At 34.0% G+C, this 21,760-nt stretch overlaps 1 long non-coding RNA gene across 1 annotated transcript in view; it reads right to left on the reverse strand.

The window, feature by feature from the left end:
- The window catches only part of LOC134731594 (uncharacterized), a 50,845-nt gene that overhangs the window by 20,006 nt on the left and 9,079 nt on the right, over window positions 1-21,760 (reverse strand). Inside the window, exon 2 of the long non-coding RNA XR_010114009.1 lies at window positions 21,608-21,671. This is a non-coding gene — a long non-coding RNA (uncharacterized lncRNA). The remainder of the gene's footprint in view (window positions 1-21,607; window positions 21,672-21,760) is intronic.

The raw sequence follows: 21,760 nt of genomic DNA on the forward strand, positions 1-21,760 counted from the left end.
CAAATACCAGGCTTCAAATTCTAACACCCTAAGATATTGGTGTTGGAAATATTGCTCTTCTTAACCAGTTTACTTGTTAGTAAAGATAATACAGAATATTGCAATGAATAAAATGACTATGTCAAAGATTTTGACATTTATTTTTAAACTCAACTGTAGTCCATGAAGACTAGAAATCAGGTAGCAAATTCAGAGTACTATATTTATCCTGGTATGTTACTTCATGTTTCTCCATGATGTTAAATATAGAAGAATTGATCTGGGAAAGACATGCAGAATGCATTTCTGTAGTGGCTTAAAGCACAGCCACTGAAGTCACACAGCTTCTCAGTTTTACCACACATTGGCTAAATTTGAAGAGATTAAATAATGTCTAACCTTTAGTTCTGCTGTTTTAGAATAAGAATAATAATAGCCCAAGCATTATGGCATTTTAGAGATTAAACATGATAATCTATATCCAACGTGTACTTACTTGTGACCTTCAGGTGTAGAGAATTCTGCTAAAAGAAGGAGGCAATGCCTGCCATCATGGATCTTATATTGTAGTAAGGAAATAGCACATCCAGATATAGCTCAGTAGTTTATAAGAGAAAGCAGAGAAGGCTAAGTGGAAAACAGGAGAAATGCAAAGAAGTACTGTAATAGAATACTGCAGCCACAGCCTCACCTTTCTTCTCTGTCTTACCCAAAGGCCTCAGCCTGAAGGAGGCCTTCAGGCCAGTTCTAACACACAGGCTTCTTTGGTTTTGTCCTCACATGGTTTTACATATTAATGATTTTCATGTAAGCATTCTGATTTCTGGTTCTTATGGAAAAATTGGAAGATCTGGCACCCCTGGACCTGTATTTCTATGTGGCAACCATCATCTAATGTTGCATAACTACCAAGCCTTTAAACCATGTTTTGGTTCTTTATTTGACCCCACAACTGCTCTCTAACACAGGAAGAAATGTGGTGGGAGCTGTGAGCTATATGAAATGGTGTCCGCAAGGTGTCAGAGGGGAGCTGAGTGGGGAAAGAAGAGCCTTAAGCTGCCCCTCTAATCTCATATTTCACAAAACTGTTTGAACCATACCCAAGGTCCTATGAAGAGACTCCAAAGGCTCATTCAAATAAAGGAGTAAGTTTTACTAACTCTGCAATTTCCTAGGAGCTCAGAAAGGTATTTTTTAACCTACCTTCATTTATGATAACTTAATTAATTTTCACTTTATAAAAATTATCTGAGATAAAGTGTTTTCAAAATCTTGCAGTGGCACTAGTAATTTTCATAAAACACTATCTCCCATCTCCTTTCTAATGCTTTTTTCAACAGCCGTCCTCCAGATCTTCATTCTCACCAATTACTGACCAGCCTCTTGTTTTCTTGCGTGCTTTCCTTGCTTTCTGTCTCACTTCCCTATGCCAGAGCTACTTCCTCAAATAGTCTAAATGTCATATTCTATACATTGTTTATACAATGATTATACACTGTTTAGTTTAAATGTTTTTGTCCATAATCTTCATGCAGATCAGAGCAGTAGTGTTCAAACCAGCCTGTATGGTCGTACCACCTGGGGCGCTTTACAAAATCGTCAATGCATGGGTCCTACCCTAGACTGATTGTTTCAGGAGTTGTGGCCCTAAAATCTTAATTTTTCCAAAATTATACCAGGGTGATTTTAAAGTGAAAAGAGAGCTGAGAAGCACTGTTTTAGATATGAAAATTATTTAACTTCTTTAAAATGCACTGTGCTGACAAGATGTGAGGTACCAGGGGATGTTCCATAGGGAAGTAAGTGACATGGAATGACCAATCAGTGCAGACAGTTATAAAGTAGCCATTGCTTTCTTCCTTCCCAGAATTTTAGAAAAAGCTTTCCCCCTCCTTCCTAACCACTCCTCACTTCTCACCACAAAGGGATGACTTCTCATTGTGAAATTTGGAATTGGTTAATTATCTATATGTGACCTAAACTATTTTGAGTTCCTTCAGAGATGATTGCCCACAAATTGAACACCTTCTGCTCTCATTCTTGAGTCAAGATGATAAGAATACTTGACATAGAGCCCATGACAGGACTGAGTCTCCCAAACATGTCCCAGTGCCTCTATACTGAGGTTCAAGGCAGGGCTTGAAGCTTCCTAGAAATCTCCCTGCAGCTGAATGGAGACTGTATGTTGTCTCTCTTCTCTCCCTGCAGTGCATTCTAAGGATGGGACTTAGTGGTGGAGGTGTGAAATTGACCAAATGTGTCCCTTGGAAATTCATATGTTGCAGCCTAAATTTCCAATGTTATGATATTTGGAGGTGGGCTTGTTACAGGTAATTATGTCATTACGCTGGAGTGCTCATAAATATCATGAGTGCTCTTATCAGAAAATGAAGAGACCAGAGCTCTCTGCTCTCCATCAGATTGCCAATACAAAGTGGCCATCTGCAAACTAACAAGAGGGCCCTCATCAGAACTGGATCATGCTGGCACCCTGATCTTGGACTTTACACCTTCCAGAACTATGAGAAATAAATTTCTATTGCTAAGCCACCCAATCTATGGTATATTTTTTAGAGCACCCTGAAATGACTAAGACAAGATGGCAATTGGAAAAACCATAGATTATTCTCTATCTCACTCTGCAGTCTAAAATTTTGATCTCTATTTGGTTCCTGTAAGTGCTCTGATTATTCCTTTGGAAGTTCTAATGAAAATATTATCTGAGACACAGTAAAATATCAGAAGAAAGGAAAAAAATAAAAGGAAGAGAGGGAGGAAGGAAAAGGAGCAAAGAGAGGAAAGAATCTAAGCTCTTTGCTGAGGGATCCATACCTTATCACTTTCTCCTCCATAGGCCTCAATAATCTTTCACTGAATTGAGCTGTAAGTCTGAAACACATAGTTTAAAGTATCATTGAAATGTTCTATCAGTTTAAAATATAATAGGGATAAAAGGTCATTTACAATTTTTTTCCTATAATTTAAACATAATGTATTTTTTCAAATAAATCAGATGATTCATTCATCTATAATCAAAATTTGTTCCCCAAAATGTTCCAATGTAAAAATTTACTTAACTATTACCATCTTTTATCAAAGACCTCCAATGTTTTTAACCAGGGACTAGGTCTTTAAAAGAAAGTCAGTAAAACCAACCTCTCTTCTGAGCCCATAAGTCCAGTTGAACTATTGCTATGTTAAACAAAATTCCTCCTGTTTCATTAAGTGTAATTGTCATTCAATAAAAATCTGTACTTAAAAACAAAACAAATCCTTGTAACAATAAATGTGGACAATTGGAATGTATGTACTTGTAGACACACACATACATACAAACATTACTGTAGAGCTAAAATAGAAATAATAATTCAAATATTCTGCTAGGAACAAGTTGTATGTGGGTTTATTTCTCAATTTAATAAACATAATGTATCATTCCCTCTTGAATTTAATTCTGCCTGCCACTGACTTCATAGATGACCCCTGAAAAAACATTTAACTTCTTTTCACTTTAGTTTCCTTTATATTTAAAACAGGGCTTATAAACTTTGCTAACACCACAGAGACATTTTCATTTACTATAAGAAGTATTTTGCTGTTAATTAAAAAGCTCTTGGCACTTAAATTTCAGTTGTGACTATAATGAAAATACAGAAAAGATTTACTACAATTCCCTATCGAAGCTGATTTTCAAATAAAAATTAGTAAGAACAATTGAAAAACATGCAGTATTATCCAATAAATATGTACATATGTTTTACTTTTAGATGGAGAACTAAACCGTTTTTTGTTTGTGAAATATGTTTCTGTGGATTCTCCATGCTTTATTGGGATGCATTAAACATTATGCATGCTGGAATTTTTTATCGTTCAGCTTTCTGTTTTGACATAATACACTAAACCACAAATTAAATTTATTGTGTACTTTGAGGCCCTCTGGTTGTGTACCAGTTTCTTAAAATTTGTGATATCCTTCAAAAGTTCTTGTAAAATAGACAAGTACAAATATTAATGCAGAGCCTTATTTATGATAGTCATATGTGGTGTTTCCTATAGTTTCAAAGGTTTAGATTTATAAATTAAATTTACAAGAAGATTTTCTACCACTTAAAGTATTTGAACCTGTGATTTGGTAGACTATTGCTGATTTTCTCAGTTATACATACATAATTATATCTATATTTGCAACAAGCAATTCTTAAATATTAGTACATAAAAATAATCTAGAGGCTTGGTACAGCAGCTTATGCCTGTAATCCCAACACCTTGGATGACTCGAGGCTAGGAGTTAGAGACCAGCCTGGGAAATATAGTGAGACTCTATCTCTACAAAAAAATTAGAAATTTAGCTGTGTGTGGTGGCGTGCACCTGTAGTCCTAAATACTTCAGAGGCTGAAGTGGGAAGATTGCTTGAATTTGGTTTCAGGCTACTGTGAGCTATGATTATGCCACTGCACCCCAGCCTGGGTAACAGAGTGAAACCCTGACACTATTAAAAAAATTAAGAAAAAAAGTAAAAAAAAAAAAAAAAAAAAAAAAAACTAGAAAGGCCCAAAAATGCAAACTCTTGGGCATCAACCTTCTGAGATTTTATTGAATGTTTCTGTGTTGGGGATCAGCAATATGCATTTTTCAAATGCTTGATAATTTTAAAGCACATATACCATGTATCACAAACGAAGAGCTATTGGCATATGACACACACAAAATTATTAGTGAAAATTATCAACATCAAAAATATTTTCATTATGACAACTTACATTACAATGATTCATGAATAAAGTCATTTATATTGTCAAGTAATAATGCACTTGTATAAAACTCAATACATTTCTCACTAATCTTTAACTGGAATCATTCAGTCACAGTTCCATGGGTTCATACCTTAAACTAGATAGACCCTGATCTAAATTAGATAGACCCTGATCTATCTAATTTTTACAAGAATGTTCTATAAGTAACACTTCATTAGGGTAACCCATAGATCTGGGACTTCATATCTGTTTGTCATCAAATTCCTAAAGGCTTCTCACTGCTGCTACTTCCATTTACTCCAGCGAAGGAATCTGCCCTATGGTTTTCTTATTAGCTGTTTCTGGAGTCATCCTTCCAAGTGTTTTCTCCATCAAAGTCAATAGGGGCATCACTCTACCATGAGTAGACTGGGATTCCCAAAATTTGCTGCGATTTCCTCCATGTGTGGGATTGTCCTCATTCAGTATACTTGGGAATTTTATTAGCAGTGCTTCTTTTCTAGTCTCAAAACTGAGAAAATGATAAATCTCTACTTCCAGAAGTGCATCTACCTGCTATTGAATATCCACTCAGTCAGTCTTGATAGTTCCTTCGCCCCTTCAGTAGTTTTTTGCCTAGTTAGGGGCTGCAGTTTTCCACTCTTGATTATAATTCATCCCCAAATCCTTACTCACAACATAGTGTTGTATATTTTTGTCAAAAGGAAGTTAGATAATACAATAATACTCCAGTAAATCTTAAACAATCCAAATGTTCCATAAACATTCCATATAAACATTTTCCATCTAAACATCTTTACAATATTTACATACAAACTAGATTACTGAATTACTACTGAAATCTTTTCAATAAAATGCCAATTTTTTGATTTTTAAAATGGTGTCATAGCTTTAAGAACAATAGAATACCCTTTATGTAGAAATAATTTTTTATACAATATAGTTCTAGGATTGAAAATGTGAATAAAATAAATATATTATTTTACTAAGAGAAATAGACAGCAGTTTTGTAGATCTGAGTCAGTTCAAATGTGAAAATGAGGTTGTAATTTACTATTGTCTTCAAATGAAAAAAAGAGACTAGATGATTTCAAATTAAAAGTATGAGTTCGTTCAAGATTTGTAAGCTTACATTCATAGTCAAATTATTTACTATTAATCAAGGTCATAAAAACTTTTCTTTTTATAACTCTTGTACCTTACAAAAAGTGGCTTAGACAGCTGTGCTGAAATATGAGCTAAACATAATTGTTACCTTTCATAAAATATTTTTATATGAAATCTTCTCTGATTTATGTGAGGCCAGTTATCTACTTTACATGAATTCTGGAGCAATGTGTCCATTTATAGAAAATAAGATAAATATATTTAAAGTATAACATATGACAATATGATATAAATAATGACTATAAATAAACTAGAAGACAACTAGTACAGTAAAACACTTCTACATTATAAAATATTGTTTTATAAGAAAGAAAAGAGTAACCTATGGATTCAGAAAATCACCCTTTTCAAGCAAGGTGGTAAAAATCAGAAATACTCATCTGAAAAGTGACTTTCATTAAGTGAATGAAAACAGCTTCACATATTAAAAAAAGGTTCTGAGGAGCTTGAAAACACATTGTGTAGAAGGAAAAAAATTAGGCAACATACTGCACACAGCCAAATGGCACCAAATCCTTAATTTGCATATAAGAAATAATAGCATCTCAAACATTTTTTAAAAACTATTTTCAATAAGTCTTCTTAAAATCTTACTCAAAATAGATAGTAAAATACGTTGTTATAATCACTATTTCATACTCACTTTTTACCAGTAAACTTTACTCATTACTGATTTTAGAGATGAATACTGAATTTGGTATATTTTTAAAAGCATGGGACAACTGCACAGTAGATATAACACAGCTACTTATGATTACGTAATAAGTCAAGCACAAAAACTAGTTGAGGTGGAATAGATGGAATATCTCAAAACCAATTCAGAAAAAAAGATGAATAATATTTACACTTTAAATGTGGGGATTTTTCCTCTATATAACATAGTTCATTTGCTCAAAATTTGTCTCAGGATCTGCTCCTGAGACTCTAAGTCTGAACTGCTCTCAGGACTTGAATGGCACCACACAACACCGCATGACTTCCACCAGCACAGTCACCATCTCGTCACCATGGAAAGTTACATGATTGAGAACTTTGTGCCTGTCACAGGGGTGATCATTTTAAATATATTGTTTCCCTGTTGATGAATGGAAGGTACTCACTATTACTGACATTGTCTCTGTTGTACCATACCAGAAACCGAGGTCATTAGAGACAGTTGTCTAAGGTCAGAAGCTGCTTAGGTGAAGAACTAAAACTCGAACCAGACCAAGAGACCCTACATCACTGTGCATTGCATAGTGCAACTTAACTAACACTGCTTTTTATTATTATTACTGGTTTTTATTTCAGATTACAGAATGTTCTCACGCATGTCTGTGAGTTAGCTATTATTTCAAAAGAAAATAAGCTTCAGAAAATTAGATGACTGTGAAATATGGTGAGTCTTCTGTTATTAACCCTACTGCATGATGAAAAACTTAAAATCGTATGCATAAAACCACTAAATGAATGTATGTCAGAAACTTTCACTGTGTTTGTATATGTTTAACAAATGTCTTTCTTTTGTTAATTAAGCATGTTTATGTGTCAGTTGCCTTTGTTTATTTTTAGTTTGTTACTTTACTTTATTTACTTACCAAATGTCTCTTCTCTCCCTCTTGAAGGAGCAAACCTCCCTCTTCTCTTGTTCGAATTTTCTCTCATGTCACTTCATATATGGGCAACATGACAGCACAAACTACACAGAGTACTCTAAAGTTTTAATAGCTCATCAATTTTAATCTTTTTTAACTGTTTATTTTGTTCAGATCTATTGCTTTTTATCCTAAGTGTCTGTCTCTAAATTAGTCAAGGCTCTAGGTGTATGCTTCTTTCTAGTTTATTAGCTTCCTATTACACAAATTATTTCTTGGATACAAATTGCCCCACTAACTCCACGCAACCAGCCATCTTTACAATGTTGTTATGTCTCTAAAGGGCATGGCAAATGTGTAACTATATCAGGTAAACAATTAATATCCTCAGGAGTTGTTGAATTATAGTATATTTCTGCACACTACAACTATATCTTTTGAAACGCACTTCTCGCTCCACCCTCATGTTCTCTGTACTTTTAGTATTATGTAGATATACCATCCCTTATCTGCAATTCCACAACCAAAAAGCTCCGAAAAAAAAGTTTTTGTTAAGTTACAAAATCATTTGAGAAAAAAACCTGACCTAATATAAAGCTATTTATCCTACTTAATGTGATTTTCTTTTGCTACATAAATTATTTATTTGATTATGGTACTCTGCTTTAAGTGTCTCTCTGGGTGACATACAATATACAGCATATGTAAAAATCATCCATCTAACATATGGGAAATAGTTTGATTTCTCAAAACCAGAAGTTTTACTTAGGAGATTCTAGATGCTATGCAAAATTTTAAGAAGTCTAGCAAAGCTTCGATATATGTGGCTTTATTGGTTAGATAGAAGAACATTTCAAAACCCACATTGCATTCTCAAAGTTTGAACTTCTTTAAAATCAATACAGCAAACCACATATAAGAAAGAGGAGCCAAATATTATAATAAGTACTAAAGATAAAAACATAATTTTCACTTGATCGTTGCCTTCAGTTAAACTCAAGCCAAAATCTTTGAGTCTTCCTGATCCTTTCAAAACATGGTAACTGTAATTTAAGGGTGTCTGTTTCAAGTCTTCACCTACAGAATAAAATATTTTGTATATACCTGGGCATTAAGTCAACAAAAAACTATTATTGAATAATGTTACAAAATTCTAAACTATTAATATTTCTGTGGTAATAAGAAAATCTAGTTAGTGCAATGGTGTCCTTTGCCTTTTTATCAAAATGAGTGCATATTTGCGAACTCCTTCTATATCTGTAAAAAACAAGTTGCTAAGTGGAAGATACCATGATATATGCTGGCTTAGTTTCTCTCCTTATTTGAATTCCATACACTCTTTTTTGTTCAAGGCTAAAATAGGAACTATGCAATGGATTAATTTTCAAACTTGAGAATTGAAAACACAGTTTTGCACTTTTCAATTGCCCAGATGAAATATTATTTTCCAGAAAAAATTGATCTCCTTAGAAATCAAACTATTATAAAACTACTGTTATTTTCTTTTATGTTATGATTTATTTTCTACCTGTGCATGATTGCCAGTTTTTTTATACATCTACATTTCTGATTTGGAATCTATTCTCTTTATAGTTCTGGTCTCTGTAAAAATTGTTTATACTTTTGTTAAAGCAACTTCCAAACTTTAGACATAGTCTCAGACACATAATATCAATTAGAATATCAGGATCATATAATATTAGAGATAGAAAATATCTTAGAAATTTTGTATCCCAAAACTTTAATCTTACAAATGAAAAAAATCAAGGCTCAGAGAAGTTATCAAATCCTTTCAAGCTCTTACACCTATTTGCTGACAAATCCCATAGTAGATTCTTATCTTCTAGCCTAGAGTCCAGTGTTCCTCTCAGAATTCCATATTGCACCCCATCACTCTTTTACATCAAATACCCACATTTTCTTATATAAATTTACATATGATACTTAAGTTAACTATTTCTTTTAGTGATATCTTAAATTTCATATTTTAGGTCACATATCTTCACTTTACTCTCTATACTAAAAGAATTGGAGAAACTATAATTCCAAATATACAAGATACACACATTTTCTGTATTGAAAACTTTTAACATAGAAGACATATGACACTTGAAGTTTTCCCAAAATATTGCTAAATAATGAGTACATGGGCCAAGATCCAATAAGACCTAATATTGGCAACAAAAGAGACAAGGACATTCTATGGTGACATTTAAACATGTTTGAAAATGCACATAAACAGTCATAGATATTTCCATTTAAAATGGCAAAATAAGCCCATGTTTTAACTCACCATCTGTATTACAAATACACATTGAGAGATGAGCCTGAATAATAGAAACCCAAAACCAATTTGCCATGCCCAAAAACAAAACAAAAATCTCCAACAGGCCATAAATGGAATAGAAATGCTGAGCAATGATCAGGGCTGTGATTTTGGAGACAATAGATCTAAAAGTCATTTTATCTGATCCTGGACAAAAGCCTTAAGTGGAGACAGATGAAATCAACTCATAAGAGATGGGTAAACAAAACAGGCAGAGATAAACTAAATGAATTAATTAATAGATTAAGCAACTGCAGCAGGCTAGCCAACATAATTACAAATCACACAGAGAAATCTAATAAAGATATCCAAACAATACTGAACATATATTTACTCCATATGCAATTAATTTTATGGAATAGTTGACAAAATAATTTATATCAATATTTGTAAAATGCATGAACAACAATGAAAAACTGGTTCATAAAATTGGGTCACATAATTAGCAGAAATGAAACAAGAACAAGTGGTATGAAAAATAGCTAACAAAAAATTTGGAAATAAAAACGGTAGTTAAATTTAAGAAACTATTACTAGAAACACTGCAGTTTCTTGAAACATTACTGAACTTGAAGATATGGAAGGATTCACCACACAGCAATAGTTTAAAGAGTCTCCATCATACATCTTCAAATACAATTTGCAGAAGTCAGTTGAACTAAGTCTTTAGTTTGAAAGTGTGTTGCATTGTTCAATTCCCACCTGTGAGTGAGAACGTGCAGTGTTTGGTTTTTTGTTCTTGCAATAGTTTGCTGAGAATGATGGTTTCCAGCTTCATCCATGTCCCTACAAAGGATATGAACTCATGCTTTTTTATCTTGGACACAGGAAGGGAAACATCACACACTAGGGCCTGTCGTGCAGTGGGGGGAGGGGGGAGGGATAGCATTAGGAGATATACCTAATGTAAATGACGAGTTAATGGATGCAGCACACCAACATGGCACAGGTATACATATGTAACAAACCTGCACGTTGTGCACATGTACCCTAGAACATAAAGTATAATTTAAAAAAAATAAAAGAAAAAAGAAAAAAATTATATACACTAAATGAGATTGTGTACATACCTATCCATATCTACACACATGCATATAATATAAACAAAATAAATTTTAGTAATGTTGGTTTATATATTTTATAGCCTATTTTTTCAAACAATATTTATAAAAGAATTTTATGGCATTAAATAGTGTCTAAAATCATAGACTGTAATGATTATGTAAAACTTTACCCTTTTTTTCTATAATAGTATTCTCTTATTTTTAGATCACATTTAGACTACTATTTTGATACTGTTGCTAACATGATTATCTCTAGCTGATTATTGAGATTAAAGTAGGATTGCTGGAATAAAATATCCAAATATTAAAACAAAATAAAAAAAAGAAAGTGTGTTGCTAGCATTGAGCAGGAAAAAAATAAACTTACATCCAGACACAGCAGAGTAAACTGCACAACATCAGGAATGAAAAAGAAAATTATTTTAATAAATTCATCATTTTAAAAAAGCATTATTTTATAATTACTAGAAATAAAATAGTCTACAATAAATAACTATTATGAGGGAATACGTTTATTAACAAAACTGTTAAATGATGCTAAAAGACAATGAAGTAACATCTTTTGATTGTTTGGGAATAGTGAATCCATCCAATATTATAACCTGCCAAATGATCATTCAAGTGTGGAGATAAAGTAGTAATACATTTTGACATTGCAAGAGATAGTATTGCTGTAACATAAGAATTCTTACTAAAAAAGAAAATTCTTAATGGAAATATTTCATCCAGATGAAATAAGAAACTGAAAAGAATGTATGAGACAAAAGAGAATGGAAATTAATTGAATATGTTGCTAAAAGCTTCACTTGTTTACTAGAAAAGCAAAAAAAAATGTGTTTTAAAAAACTCAAACTAAATTTCAAAGCAGTGATAAAAAGATGCTAGAATACAAAACAGGACATGAATTGGTTGCTTAGAGTGCAATAAAAACCTTGTCATGTTTAGGTTGAAATATGCATGCAAAATAAATTTAGATTTAATGGAAAAGTTTCATTACTTCTATGGTGTATAATTTGAGGAATTACAAAATAATAGACAAAATCTATAGCTTGTAAATGAGTGGACGACAAAAGAAGAGAGGAAGGAAAGAAAATAGGAAAGAAAGAAGAAAACATGAAAGAAATGGTAGAATTCTTGATCAATTTCACAGAAGCCAGAAAAAGAGTCTATGATAAAAAAAAATGGTACCCAGTAAACAAACACAAAACAAAATACAATTTTAGAAATAAATACAATATTTCAGCCAGTGGCACAAGTATTTAGATTGTATATTTTAAATCAAGATATACATGGTATTAAAAAAGATACATTTAAAATGAATCTATTATTCAAAATATAGTACAAACACATATAACACAAAAGCATGACAATATTAATATCAACCAAAATATAATTAACAAAAAAGCAATAAAGATAAAGCAAGACTGTATAATATAAAAGATAATATAACAATAACATTATAATTAAAAATAATATATTTATGATGAAAATATGAAATAATAAATGTATAATTTACAGTTAAATCATTTCATAAAACTAATAGTAGTTTTATATCTAAAACTAAACAATGCATGTAACAATACACACAAATATCCTAAACTTTTTAAAATTAAAAGGAAATTAGCACATTAATTACAAAAGTACAAAAAAGAAGATACACCATGGCTAAATGGGATTCTTTTTTTTTTTTTCAGCTGTTGGGGGATGGAGTCTCTGTCACCCAGGCTGTAACCCAGGCTGGAGTGCAGTGGCGCAATCTTGGCTCACTGCAACCTCTGCCTCCCAGGTTTAAGTGATTCTCCTACCTCAGCCTCCCGAGTAGCTAGGATTACAGGCATACACCACCACGTCTGGCTATTTTTTTTGTATTTTTAGTAGAGACGGGATTTCACCATATTGGCCAGGCTTATCTTGAACTCCTGACCTCAAGTGATCCACCCACCTCGGCCTCCCAAAGTGGTGGGATTACAGGTGTGAGCCACTGCACCCAACCTGAATGGTATTCTTGAAAGCAAGTCAAATACACTGGAGTATCAGGAAATGTTATCAGTTTAATATGCCACTGTGACAGGTTAAAGATGAAAATTATATGATCATCACAATAGAGTCTGAAACATGTTTAACAATAACAACTGATTACAAAATAGCACTAACAAGCTATCTTAGCCTGATCAACCAGTTGCAGACATCACTCTAGTGGGAAAACAATAGGCATACACCTTTCAACGGTAACAATAATGACTAGTGATTCTCCTATCTCCAAGTTTACTAGCTTCATACTGATTAGTCAAGGCAGTATGGTGAAAAATAAATAAATACATAAATAAAAAAAAGTGGGCTCTAAGAAATGGAAGGAAAGTCATATTCATTAGTTTTTATTGGCTGAGTGCAAAGAAAATCTCAAAGATTACACAAGTTTATATACCACCAATTGAACTTTCAGCAAATATTTTGGTTAGAATATGAACACAGAAAACAACATAATTTCTGCATATCCATAATAACTAATATGGTTTGGCTCTGTGTCCCCACCCAAATCTCACCTTGAATTGTAAAAATCCCCATGTGGCAAGGGAGGGACCAGGTGGAGATCATTAAATCATGGGGGCAGTTTCCCTCATGCTGTTCTCATGATAGTGAGTTCTCATGGGACCTGGTGGTTTATAAGGGGTTTCCCACTTCACTTGACACTCATTCTCCCTCCTGATGCCCTGTGAAGAAGTGTCTACTGCCATGATTGTAAGTTTTCTCAGGCCTCCCCAGACATGCTAAATTGAGTCAGTCAAACCTCTTTCCTTTATAAATTAACAAGTCTTGGGCATTTGGGCATGTCTTTATTAGCAGAATGAGTAAATTGTTACCGTAGAGAGTGGAGTACTGCTTTAAAGATATCCCAAAATGTGGAAGCAACTTTGGAACTGGGTACCAGGCAGAGGTTGGAACAGTTTGGAGGGCTCAGAAGAAGATAGGAAAGTATGGGAAACCTTGGAAGTTCTTAGAGACTTGTTAAATGGCTTTGACCAAAATGCTGATAGTGACATGGACAATGAGGTCCAGGCTGAGTTGGTCTCAGATGGAGATGAGGAATTTGTTGGGAACTGGAATAAAGGTGATTTTTGCTATGTTTGAGCAAAGAGACTGGCAGCATTCTGCCCCTGCCACAGGGAACTGTAGAACTTTGAACTTGAGAGAGATGCCTTAGGGTATCTGGTGGAAGAAATTTCTAAGCAGCAAAGCATTCAAGAGGAAACAGAGCATAAAGTTTGGAAAATTTGCAGCCTGACAATGTGACAGAAATGAAAAACCCATTTTCTGAGGAGAAATTCAAGCCTGCTGCAGAAATGTTAATCACCAAGACAATGGGAGAAATGACTCCAGGGCATGTCAGAGACCTTCATGTCAGCCCCTTCCATCACAGGTCCAGAGGCCTAGGAGGGAAAAATGGTTTCCTGGGCTGGACCCAGTGCCCCACTGCTCTATGCAACCTCAGAACATGGTGCCCTGTGTTCCACTGCTTCAGCCACTGCTTCAGCTCCAGCTGTGGCTAAAAGGAGCCAACGTACATCTCAGGCCATTGCTTCAGAGGGTGCAAGCCCCAAGCCTTGGCGGCTTCCACATGGGGTTAAGCCTGCAGGTGTGCACAAGTCAAGAATTGATGTTACAGAACCTCTGCCTAGATTTCACAGAAGGTATGGAAACGCCTGGATGTCCAGGCAGAAGTTTGCTGCAATGGTGTGGCCCTCGTGGAGAATCTCTGCTAGGGTAGTCCTGAAGGGAAATGTGGGCTTGGGGCCCCCACAAAGGGTCCCCACTGGGGCTAATGGTGCTTAGTGGTGCTGGGAGAAGAGAGCTACTGTCCTCCCGACCCCAGAATGGTACATCTACCAACAGCTTGCACCATGCACCTGGAAACACCAGCGATACTCAATGCCAGCCCATGAACGCAGTCAGGAGTGGGGCTGTACCCTGCAAAGCCACAGGGGTGGAGCTGGCCAAGGCTGTGGGAGCCCACCTCTTGCATCGTCATGACAAGAATGTGAGACATGAAGTCAAAGAAGATCATTTTGGACCTTTAAGGTTTAATGACTGCCCTATTGGATTTTGTACTTGCATGAGGCCTGTAGCCCTTTTGTTTTGGCCAATTTGTCCTATTTGGAATGGGTGTAGTTACCAAATGCCCATTCCCCTATTGTATCTAGGAAGTAACTAACTTGCTTTTGATTTTATAGGCTCATAGGTCGAAGAGACTTGCCTTGTTTCAGATGAGACTTTGGACTTGGACTTTGGGTTTAATGCTGAAATGAGTTAAGACTTTGGGGGAGTGTTGGAAGGGCATGATTGTATTTTGAACTGTGAGGACGTGAGGTTTGGGAGGGTCCAGGGGAGGAATGATATGGTTTGGCTGTGTCCCAGCCCAAATCTCACCCAGAATTGTAGTAATCCCCACATATCAATGACAGAACCAGGTGGAGATAATTGAATCATGGGGTGCAGTTTTCCTCAAGCTGTTCTCATAATAGTGAGTGAGTTCTTGTGAGATCTGATGGTTTTATAAGGGGCTTGCCCCTTTGCTTGGTGCTCATTCTCTCTCCTGATGCCCTTTGAAGAGTGCCTTCTGCCATGATTCTAAGTTTCCGAAGCCTCCCCAACCATGCTGAACCATGAGTCAATTAAAACTCTTTCCTTTATAAATTAGCCAATCTTGGGTATATCTTTATTAGGAGCATGGGAACAAACTAATACAATACCCAACTAAAAATAAAAAATAAATCATCACTGAATTTGGAGAAACAAAATATAAAATATATAAATTATCTGATTGTACTCAATAATACAGACATTTTTGAGAAATTTTAAAAACATCAGTGAAGGCCAAAATTAAAAAATTAATAAAGAGAAAGATATATTCATGAATCAGAAAACAGTTTTTTTAAAGGTCATTTGCCTCAAATTATTTTATACATTAAAAAAGTCATCAAAATCTCAAATGTCTTATTATTGAAACTCAAAAGCTGATTTGATAACTTATAAAAAATACAAAGGCTAAGAATGGCTAAGATCATTTGAATAAGAACAAAGGTAATGCTTGTCTTATATTTAAATTTTAGAAGGAAATGTGAAACCTTTTTTGATGTCATTGTAGGAAGGGTTTCTTAAAACTGTTATAAATATATATGCCATAAATGATAAATTCCTATAATTAAAAGTTACTAAAACAAGAATGGCAAACTGCTGATGGTAAATATATATTCAAATCATAAAGGTGACAAAGGATTAGCATGCATAATTTATAAGAACACCAACATATCAGTTTAAAATAGTGCAACGCATTAGAATGTGGGCAAAGACTATACATTGGCAACTAATTAAATTGAAAGCCCAAGTGACCAAGAAACAATGAACAGTCTCCATAGTAATCAGAGAAAGGCAAAAAAAATTCCATAAGATACATTTTTGTGCTCATCAGTGTGGAAATAATGAAATATCTGACCATCTCTACCAATGGTAAGGTGAAGAAATGGAAAAACCTCATGACTGGATAGTGAAAGATAATAATTGCAATCTTTTGGACAACAGTTTAAGGTATTTAATAAAAATAAACTCTGCATTCCATTTGATCTAGCAATTCCAAGACTTCTTTCTATATACTGTAAAGAAATAGGTATTTGTGGAAATGGTAACATCTATAATAATGGACATGCGACATGATTTGTAATAAAGAAAATAGAAACTAGCTAACCATTCTTCAATAAAAATAGATAAATGATTTCTGATCTAATCACACGATGCGATACAGTATGGCCGATTCAATGAAAAGTGTGTGTATATATATGTGTATCTATACATACACACACTTATATAACATATGCCATATGTCAATTCTACATATTTACCTAACATATAATATATATCATAATGAGAAAGAAAAAGGAAGAATATCTATGACATCATGTTGATAACACAATTTAAATATACATGAAACAATACTATAGATTGTTTATCAACATTACAGAAATATTATAACATTTACATAGAAATGGTAATTGCATAGTTTGGGACTGATTCACCAGGAATGGGAGGGGAACTAAAAAGTTTCATACAGGGGCTTCAACTGTATCTGTGTTGTATAGTTTATTCCTTAAATCTGCAAAGAACATGCCAAATGGAAATATTGGCTAGATAATAGATATGCATATTTTGTCTCATTTTTATATGCTATTTTGTATTTGAAATAGTTCACAGAAAAAAGAATGTACAGCAGTATCTGAAAGATCAGCCACATCTAAGAATGCTTCTTTCAGAAAACACAGTATTCTTACTTAATCACAGTGTTTTCATTTGTTCAAAGCTGTAGAATCATTTTATTATTTAATTTTTCATAGTATCAGAACTTTCCCTGTTATAACACATCTTGGTTAGTGGTGTAAGGATCACGTACATAGCATTTTAGTCCTATGGGGCATAGTTGGAGAATGTCACTCAGAATACCAGAATTTAATAATACATAAACTTCCTGAAGAGAAACAATGAGAAGGAATGTACAGTATAAAGCAGTGCACCAATTCTTCATTGTGATTAATATTTCCTTTAAAAAATCAAGCAAACGGCCGGGCGCGGTGGCTCACGCTTGTAATCCCAGCACTTTGGGAGGCCGAGGCGGGCGGAGATCGAGACCACGGTGAAACCCCGTCTCTACTAAAACTACAAAAAAAAAAAATTAGCCGGGCGTGTTGGCGGGCGCCTGTAGTCCCAGCTACTCGGAGAGGCTGAGGCAGGAGAATGGCGTGAACCCGGGAGGCGGAGCTTGCAGTGAGCCCAGATTGCGCCACTGCACTCCAGCCTGGGCGACAGCGAGACTCCGTCTCAAAAAAAAAAAAAAAAAAAAAAAAAAAAAAAAAAAAAAAAAAAAATCAAGCAAACAAAAAACTTCTACCTAATGAAAATATTTATACTTTCTAGTCAAAATGACAATAGCTTATGGCAAATTTATTATAATAAAAAATTGTAGCCACCACTTGAATAACCTTTAGTCCATGAAGGGTCACAGGTCATGCAAATATTTTACCTAAAAGAAATCAAAGATTTAAAATTTATAATTAATTTACCTGGTATAAGAGAAAGGGCTTTTTGCCTCAACTTTTAATTTTAAAAGTTATCAAACCAGCAGAAAGAATAATTCAATACATACCTATTTGTCTTCAGCTTAATTCACCAGTTGTTTATATTTTGTCATGTTTGATTTAATTCTTTTAACACATGTATGTTTTTTTAAAATTATATTTGGCACTGCATGAATATTGTTTGACAATAACCTTTCTCCGAATGATCTCATCATCCACTGATGATGCATGAGTGACTGTATTACATGAAGAGTTGAAATTTGTCTGAATTTTACCCTCAGAAAAGCTTTAAAGTTTAGATTACTTTTTCCCCTGACAGATAATGAAATATGTGACCCAGTCCAGAGACAGGCAAATGTCTAAAGGTATTGGCTGTTATTCTACGATTTTAGATCCAATATAAGTCTTTGAAAAGTCTGTCCTTGAGTAATATATTAAGTTTAACTGTACTGATGTCTAAACATTAAGCCAGATACTGGTGATGTTGTGGGATGTCATGCTTTTCTGCTATGGTCTGTTTAATCTGTTTAACAATATTCCTTGAGCTCTGAGAATCTTATAACTCAAGTTTCAATTATGTTTGGAAGAGTTTAGAAAATCTAAAATTTTCAATTTTTTAATTTGCAGATTATATAATGTCTTTACTTTTGACACCAATATAGCCAAGTCCATTTTAAGAGGACATAGGCTAGGGGCGGTGGCTTATGCCTCAGTGAGGCAGGAGGATTGCTTTAGTCCAGAAGTTCAAAACTAGCCTCATCTCTACAAAACAAGACTTCATCCTAATGAGCTCATCTGGAGAACTGCAGATATTTATTACTTGCCAGATCTGCCTCTTCAATCAATTTTAATATTTCCTTGAGCCCATCCTCTCCCCTTTTATATGATTTGCTTCTGAGCTTGGCACTTGCCTGTGACTTTGACTCTACGTCTCTAGGCAGCCTTTAGATGGTAAATTACTTGTGCACAAATATGAAAATCCTACTTCCTTGCCTCAAATTGAAATGCACTTGAATGTGTGTTTCACATTCCAGGGCCACTCTGCAAGATTAAGCTAATGCTAGTACTGTCTGAATTCGCATCCATGCTTAGGTAATAGATACTTCCGTTTTCCTATTTCTACTTCTTCCACTTTCTGACCACTTTTTGCTGCAGGCTTTGCCCTATTAAAGTCCTCCTCTCAATATCTGATTCAGGAAACTCTTACTCAAGACAGTTATATAGGTGACATTAAAAAGACCACCCTACTCTATAAATCATAAACTGGGCCTCACTGACTTTCTCTACCAGGATTTCCAGTAATGGCTGAGCAGACAGAGTGCTGTCTGGCTTCCTACATAATAGAGCATTTATTTCAACAGGGAAGAGGCACAAAGTGGTTGAGGAATGGCTGCTGAAGTCAAACAGACCTGAGCTTGATTTCAGTTTGTCAACTAACTAATAATGTTAAGATTTTGAACAACTGACTTATTCTCTTGAGGCTCTTAGATTCTCCATCTATTAAAAGAAGATAGATAAAAAAAATCACCTTCAGAGTTTACCTGAGAAGTAATAAGATCATCATGAAAAGAGTTTACTACAGGGGACAGCACATGAACATTCAATGAAAGTATCCGTAATTAATATTTTAAGTTTATATTTGTGTATGAGACATCTATTTTATACATATATGAGATATATATGATAAATATTTTATAATCATGTTACAAATATACACATGTATGAATCTAATATCAAATTTTCTATGTTGAAATTTTCTAAATTGTATATTATTAAACAGTAATCCATTTTGTATAGGGTGCCTTTAATTTTGAAGTAGAAGACTTAAAACTTGAGAATGCTGTCTTTCATGAATCAGCACTTTATTGTTTGCAAAGTACAATCACATAATACTTCTCCATTCTGTGATTTCTATTATACTTCAATCCTGTGAAGTAAGCTTGGTAGGCATTTGTGTTTTACACATCAAAAATTGATCTGCACAAAGCCTCATTATCACATATCATTACAGAAGAAGTTCACATAATTTTGATGAACTACTTCAACTTTCTCGAACCTATAAAGCTATTGCTATATCTGGTAACTCCAACTGTAGTTGTCTAGAATTCAGAATATTTCCAAACGGATGAAATGGACTGACCAAAGTATTTTTTGCCGAGATTGTTTTCTCTTGATTTTTAAAACTATTGCATATATGTTTATGCAGAAAGAAATTTATTCATAGTAATGAATATTTGGAATAAAGTATATTCATGATTATAGCATTTCATGTAAGTAACATTTGGTAGTGAAAAACCTTATGGTACACAGCTGTAAGATATAACTAATATAATAAACTCATTATCCTAAATAGCCAACACCAATATATAATTTAACAAAAATAATCTTGTACTATTATCTAGATTTTTAAAAATTAATCATATGGCAACAGAATAAGGGAAAAGTCTCATTTGTCAATGCATCCCTCACAAAAATCTGAGCACTTTAATAAATGCTAAAATTAACACTATTAAGCATGATAAAATGGCAATGCAATCTTAAGTAGAATTCCAGGGAGTATAGAATTGTAACCATGAGGAGTTCTCCTAAAGTCATTTCTAAACAAAGTGATATATATATACGTTCTTCATTATTGCAGTTTTATTATATTAGTAAGATTGAACTTAGGTGAAAGTAACAGACTGGCTTATCTAGAGCAGGTGCTTCAGGTGAAGCTTGATTAGGAGATCACTGAATTTTCCAAGGACCCACTGGTTTTCCTTCTCTCATTCGGCCTTCTCCCAAGTAAGCTGCCTCCTATGGATCCTAATATGCTTCTACATTCATGAAGGACCTTTGTGTGAGAGGAAGCTCAGTATATGAAAGATAGCATACATTGGTGAACTATGAATGTAAACTCTCTGTATTAAAAACCTGTTTCCACCACTTCCTAATAGTGTGACCATAGGGCAGGTTAATTAATCTCCTTGTATTTTAGTTTTCTCATATATAAAATGAGTATAATAATATGCTGAAATCACAGAGTTTGATAAGAGATCTAAATGCGTTAATATTTGTAAGTCGCTTTGAAAAAATTCTAGAACACAGAAAATAATATATAAATATTTGTTAAAGTAAAACAAAAATTTTCCCAAAGGTTTAACCCAGTATCTGACACATAGTAGGTATTGGATAAATGAATGATTATTGAATGAAAAAGAGGTACTCCTAGCAAAATCAAGCATAAATGTAATACAATGGCTATAATAAAGAGAGATGACACTGTATGGAAAAGGTTTCAAGGAGGAAGTTCAAGCTAGATAAGAAATCACTAATTATATCCATAACAGTAAATTCCTTTAATATGTAAGAAAGACTAAACTTGTTCTGTTTCTCAGAAAAAGGTTAGAACTAGGACTAAAGAACAGAAGATAATTGGATAATTCTGGTAATGGTGTTTATCTAATAGTGTGGAATAGGTTGGTATTAAGCAGCAAGCCCTGTCACTAGAATCATTCAAGCAGAACCTATTTTAAAAGATCACTAAATTCTGAAGTAATTTAGAAAAAATGACTAACACCTAAGAAGAAGTTATGTACATATTTCATTGTATGGACTGAAACATAGAATGATTTTGCAAACCTCTGCTTCTTCTTTGTCTCCACCTAGACTTCTGAATGTCATGTTGATTTTGTTGTTTTTATTTCTGTAATGGAAAAATTAATAAAAGTATTACTGTGTTTTGAGAATGACTATTAGGTCAATGTAAATCTCTATGCAATGCTATCACAGGTA

Source organism: Symphalangus syndactylus, chromosome 10, assembly GCF_028878055.3.
Source record: "Symphalangus syndactylus isolate Jambi chromosome 10, NHGRI_mSymSyn1-v2.1_pri, whole genome shotgun sequence".
NCBI classification, from domain to species: Eukaryota; Metazoa; Chordata; class Mammalia; order Primates; family Hylobatidae; genus Symphalangus; species Symphalangus syndactylus.